This window comes from Sapajus apella, unplaced genomic scaffold, assembly GCF_009761245.1.
Source record: "Sapajus apella isolate SASKATOON/1434 unplaced genomic scaffold, GSC_monkey_1.0 scaffold15, whole genome shotgun sequence".
NCBI lineage: Eukaryota > Metazoa > Chordata > Mammalia > Primates > Cebidae > Sapajus > Sapajus apella.
Genome location: NW_022436955.1, coordinates 6281157 through 6287272, shown reverse-complemented (window position 1 = coordinate 6287272; position 6116 = coordinate 6281157).

The window sequence follows — 6116 nt, the reverse complement described above, 5'->3', positions numbered from 1 at the left end:
GATGAGGAGTCTGGTAAACCCAAGAGAGTTCAGACGGGAAAAGAGCAGAGAGCAGGCAAAGTGGGCCAGGTAAGTAAATCTTTAGGACTCTCTTTACTGGAGTTTATTCTTACTTTTAGATGATCAATTAGAAATAACCTGCTTTGCTCCGAGAATGCATTTAAACTCATTAACAGTCATACAACATAGCCAAGCAGGAGAAGTTAAAATAAACTAAAAAAAAAAAGTCAATGATAGAAGCAACACCAGTAGCCCAGAGCAAATGAATGAACTTGGTCTCGCTGATGTTGACCATGTGTCCCTGAAAGAGTCAGCTGGAGATATGAGCCCAACATGGGCAAGGACATCTTACCTAACTGCTTTCTGTGGAGCTTGGTAGCTTTGGCAGTTGCTGGAAACTATGCATTCACGAGTTTCTCTGCATCTCTGCGGCAGAGGCAAGCGACAGAACTCATGCAGAGTGTGTTAGCCTCACTTGTGTAACTCCTGCAGAAAAGCCATCACAGACTGTTCTGCTCTGTGACAGAAACTATTATCTTTGTGTCTTTCTCTCGGCGCCTATGGCAGTGAGCGTTCTCTGGGCCACTTCTCTTTCTTACATTTCTTGTGGGCGCTGGAAAATGAGAGAAAAAATGCCTTGACTGCTGCTTGCAGAGTAGCTTAAGGAGAATTGCCTTCCAATATATTTCTCTGGGTCTGACTTCCCACATGATTGTAAAACCTCTTGGTGCCCACTATTAGGAATTTACTCGGTGTGAGAAGCCACAGAGTGTCCTAAATGCTGAGGAAATTGGTGGTCCTACTCAGAAAGATATCAGAGAATGTGGAGGGAGAGTAATCTTGAAAGCAGTACAACATTCACATTGCCCAGCTGACATAAAACATTTTCTTAAGTAACCTCTAACGCGTTTACTTTTTTCTTCTCCCTGGACAAAACTGAGAAATGGAATAACGGTCTGGAAAGACATTCAGTATGGCAGCAGGGATCAAAAACAAAACATACCAACATCGATACTGCATGTGAATAGTTAGTGGTCCAGTTATCCTTAGAATAGGAACAACTATTAAAAGAACATTTTATAACTGTGTGGTATAAAATGATGTATAGTTTACTATGGAATCCATTGTGAGAGGGCAAAATATACCACCCAGAAAGGAATTATTTGACATATTTGAATTGGTTATTTAGAGAAACAGTAAATGTAGCTCTGAAAACCTGTTCTTTTGTAAAGGAAATTTACATGTCTCTACTTTTGTAGGGTAAAGAGCAGATGTAAGCTAAAGAGGTAAAAGCTAAAGCAGATGTAAGCAGGTATTTTCTCTGAGGCCCCTTTACCTTCCCAGTTATGAATAAAAGTCTGACACTTTCCCAGACAGAGATGACCACAGGCAGTCATCCATACATTCTGAGGGCTGATACCTGGGAGGCTTTTTATCTGCATGACAAGACAGCTTTTGCTCACCATGCCTTTCCTCTCCTCATCCTCCCACAATTTGTTACCACCTTCAAGGAAGCCCCAAGCCTCTATTCCTTTCCTGTTTGCTATAAAAGTTCAGTCATCTGGCCCTTCTTTGAGTCTTACACTTTGTGTGTGGCTTCTGTGTCCATGCACACAATACATCATGTTTGCTGTTTGCCCTCTGGTTAATCTGTCTACTGTCAGTTCACTTGATGATAGACTAACATTATTGAAACTTCAGAGAGAAAAGGGAAAAGGTAAAACTTCCCTATAGCTTCTTGTGACTTCAAATGTTTATGGTCTCATATATGTGACTTCTCTTTGCTCAAGAATAATATTTCCCTTCTTTACCATGTAACAGCATCTTTGGGGTACAACAAAATAGATAAACAGATACTTTTGTTTTTTCAATGATGCCATTTTACGGAAAGGTAATTTACAAAATTTAGGCTATAAAATGCTTTCTTGTGTTCTCGGTTTTGCCTAGCTTATGCTATCTAAACCATGCTCCTTTCTTGAGTCTTCTGGCAGCTATTTCACATTTTAAGTGTGAATATTAGAGTGACTACAGACTTTTCTCTATTTTTACTTTTGTAAAACGTACAATAAAGTCACCAGTCAAGACATGCTTTGAGAAATCATGAGTATTTCTAAAGCACTGTGGTATCTTTGGGAAAAAAGAATTATAAGAGGACAGTGAAATGTTTCAAGATGCTTTAAACTGAGAGTCAGTTGTTATATTTAATCTTGAGTTAGAATGATTATTAAAATGACAATTGTTGAGTTGTGAGCCAAAAAACTGTATAAAATTATGAACAACATTGAAATCAACTGTAAAAAAAAATTCATGCAATTTGGTCATAGCTTCAGGATTTATGTTTAATCTACTTCTTCTGAAGTTCTTTTACCCAGGATAGCTACAATTTCAGGGGTTTCTGCAATCCATATTCAATTTAGTTATTCACTAAAATGAATCAGACAACTTAGAAAAGTGTCAGCAATTATTGTTTTATCAGCAGTTTAAAGTCAAGGTGCCAGTAGATCCAAGCTTGCTAGCTCTTGAAGCTCTCGTTATAATCCCACTCATTAGAACACCACTCTTATTTCTGAAAGGCCCCACCTTCAAATGCCATCATATTGGGATCAGGATTTCAACATATGAATTTCGGAAAAAAAAAATTCGTTCATTGCTTCTGCTCCCGGAGTCCCAAAATTCATATTCTTCTCACATGTAAAATCTATTCCATTCCAAAAGCCCCCAAAGTCTTAGGTTATCTCACCATAAATTCTAAAGTCTAAGAGTAAAATCTCCTCTAGATATCTAAATCAGGTATGATTGAGACTAGAAGTACAATTTATCCTAACGCCTGATTTCTTTCCATGCATTATGTTTGGGGATGGCAGGATGAGGTGGTGGGGAATCCTGTCTTTTCTATTCTTTCAGTCAATTTGACAATCAACACCGAAGAAGAATTCTGTGATAAAATGTAGGGATTGAAGTGTTCTCCCCACCACCAAGTGAGCAATCAATTCTGCAGCAGACATTGACTAGGTGTTCTTCAATTCAGTTCTGCCACTATCTACCTGGAGATATGTCAGATCCCACAGCTTTGGGGCTCAGAACCCAAAATATCCTCACCAAAAACCAGGGCCTCCAGAAATTCTGACTGATCAGCTTCAAGTTGGAGTTTTCACAATCCCCTCTTTGAGTTTCATTAATTGGCTGGAGGAGTTCACAGAACTCAAGGAAACACATTTACTAGTTTATTGTAAAGAACATTTCAAAGGATACAGATAAAGAGTTGCATAGGGAAAGACATAGGAGAAGAGGTGTGAAGCTTCCATCCCCTCCCAGGGCACATGACCCTCCAGGACATCACTTTGGAGTTTCCAAGAATTTTAGAAGTTGTATGCCAGGAAAGAGTCTTGAAGATGAGCTGTATATTTCACAATATCAACTGTAAAACCAAACCACTGCATGATTCCTTACAATGGTGGGATAGGCATAGGGTAGACATTTCCATTTCCAAAGGGAAAAATAAAGAAGAAAGAAGATGTAGTGTGTACCAAGCAAGTACCAAATCTAGAAGGGCAAACTCCACAAGATGGTAAGACTTAAGAATAGTCCCCTTTGGCTTCATTTTCAGTTCTCCAGGACTACCGGAGAAGGTGGTTCTGATCTCACCTTCCATACTCACTGGAGAAGTGGCCCCAGACCCACAGCTCAGGTTAGTAGGGGTCCTGCTTCTCATGTTCTGTCAGTCAAGGCTTGAGCCTCCACAGTTTTGGTTAACACCACCCTCCTGGCTTTAGGCAAAGGTTATCTATCCTGTGGAAAGCAAGGCAATTTCACCCTCCCCACTACTGAAACCCAGAAGGCAGCACAGATAACTTCTGAATTGTCTTCAAGGTCATTCTTCCACTGTTCTGCATAATAGAGCATGTCCACAGTTGAATAGCTCTATGGTCCTGCTCTAGAAATCCAGGAAGTACAACAACCTCAACAACCTTCCTAGATTTCTTCCAGTCTCCTTCCCCTTTAGTCCAAACTAGCAGTTTTCCTGCTGGGATAGTGGATAATCTAAGTCCATGGTTCACATTCACACTAAACTCCTAATTAAACTGTTGCTTGGTCACAGGCTTAGTGTTCTCTTCTGAATACATTTTCTGACTTTTGGAACTACAGACAGGCTGAGAAATGTCTAAATTGTTAAGTTCTGGTTTTGTTTGCTTAATAATTCCAACTTCAAATCATTTCTCTCCCCTTGCATTTTACCCTAATCAGTCAGGAGGAAGCAAGCTGCTCCTAAAACACATTGCTTAGAAAGTTCTTAAGATAAATATGCAATTTTTCTGCTGGCACATTCTATCTTCCACAGCACTAGAAGACAAGTGCAATTCAGATAAATTATTTGCCACATTATAATAAAGATCACCTTTACTTTATTGTCTAATAGCATGTTCCTCATTTCTTTCTGGAATATAATCAGAATGGCCTTTACTGTCCACATTTCTACCAGCATTCTGTGTGTGACTATTTCTGTATTCTCTACAAACACAAAAGTTTTTCCTACAGGTCTCTCTTTCCTTTCTGAGCCCTTTCCAGAATTGCTTTTAAAATTCCCTTCATGACAGTCTCAGCTTCCTCTATCATTTATATTAAAACCCTTTCAGTCTCTACCCATTCCAAGTCCCAAAGCCACTTCCACATTTTTAGGTATTTGTTGCAGTAACACCACATTGCTCAGTAGCAATTTCTGTCTTAGTCAGTTTAGGCTGCTATAACAAAGTATCATGGATTGGGTAAATTAAGCATTATACTCCTATTTCTCACAGTTCTGGGGACTGCGAAGTCCAAGAACTTCAAGATCAAGGTGCCGGTGGAACTAGTGTCTGGTGAGGGCCTGCTTCCTGGTTTGCAGACAGCCAACTTCTTCTATTCACACATGGCAGAAAGAAAGTGAGCTATCTCTCTTCTTCTCTCCTTAGAACGCTGATAATCCTATTGGTGAGGGTGCCACCCTCATGACCTAATTATATCCCAAAGGCTCTATGTCCAAATACTGCTACATTAGAATTAGGGTTGCAACATATAAACTTTTGGCAATATTAGGCAATGAAATATCTCTATTCACAAAAAGCACAGGACATCAAATGTATGGGGGTTATTTCCCTACACTAATCAATTTTTGAAAAGTAGCTGTTGTCCTACAACTTAACTCAATTCTGAAAATATCTACCTGGAAATTACGAAATTGAAATATTTCAAATTAAATTGAAATATTAAAATTTTTGCTCTGAAACTAGAGAGCCCATAATTTTTCTAACTAATCATACTTCCAACACTTTTAGCCCAGAAATTATTTACACAAGATTGCATTCTCTGTAAGCCAGCTGGAAGGAGGAGAAAAAAATGTAAGGCATGTTGGAATGACTTGTCCCATGCTAAACTGAATGTGATTTGTCCTCAAAAGAAATGCAAAAAGCAACAAATACCAAAAAGAAACAAATGACATCTTTACTTAAATTATGTTTTGATAAACAAAAATCAAGTTTGAAACACATGTGATTTTATAGCTCAAATCCCATGTTTACTTTTAAAAAATTATTTGTAATTATTACATATTGTTGTTGTCTATTATGCTGTCCTATTTAAGTGTTTCCAATGTACTGATCAAAGGAGAGTCCAAATTCAATCAGGAATTCTCCATGGAGAAAACAAATTGTATTTTTGTACAGATACATTATCTGGAGAAAATTCTTAATGTAATATATTATTTCTTGGAAATTTAAGTGCAGACTTTAAAATTCCGTATTGGAGTTCCATTAGCCTGCCAATTAATGTAATAATTAACTCATTAGCTTAATGGTACTCTAATTACCTGTTACCTCTGATTGTATTATAATTCTTTCAAAGTCAATGCATAATGGTTTTATCTGTGCTCCCTATAAGTAATTTTTCTTTCTATGCCCTTTTTTCCCCTGTAGGTTATGATTACAACACAGAAAATTTCAATGACTAATTATCTAATCCCTCCCACATCTAGGATAGTCAGTTTTCTACAGCTAGGATACCTCTAATAAGACAATGCAAGAAAATGTGAAAGAAGAATCCTCAGAGTGGTTTTCTTTCTGATTATATCTCTTTCCTGACCT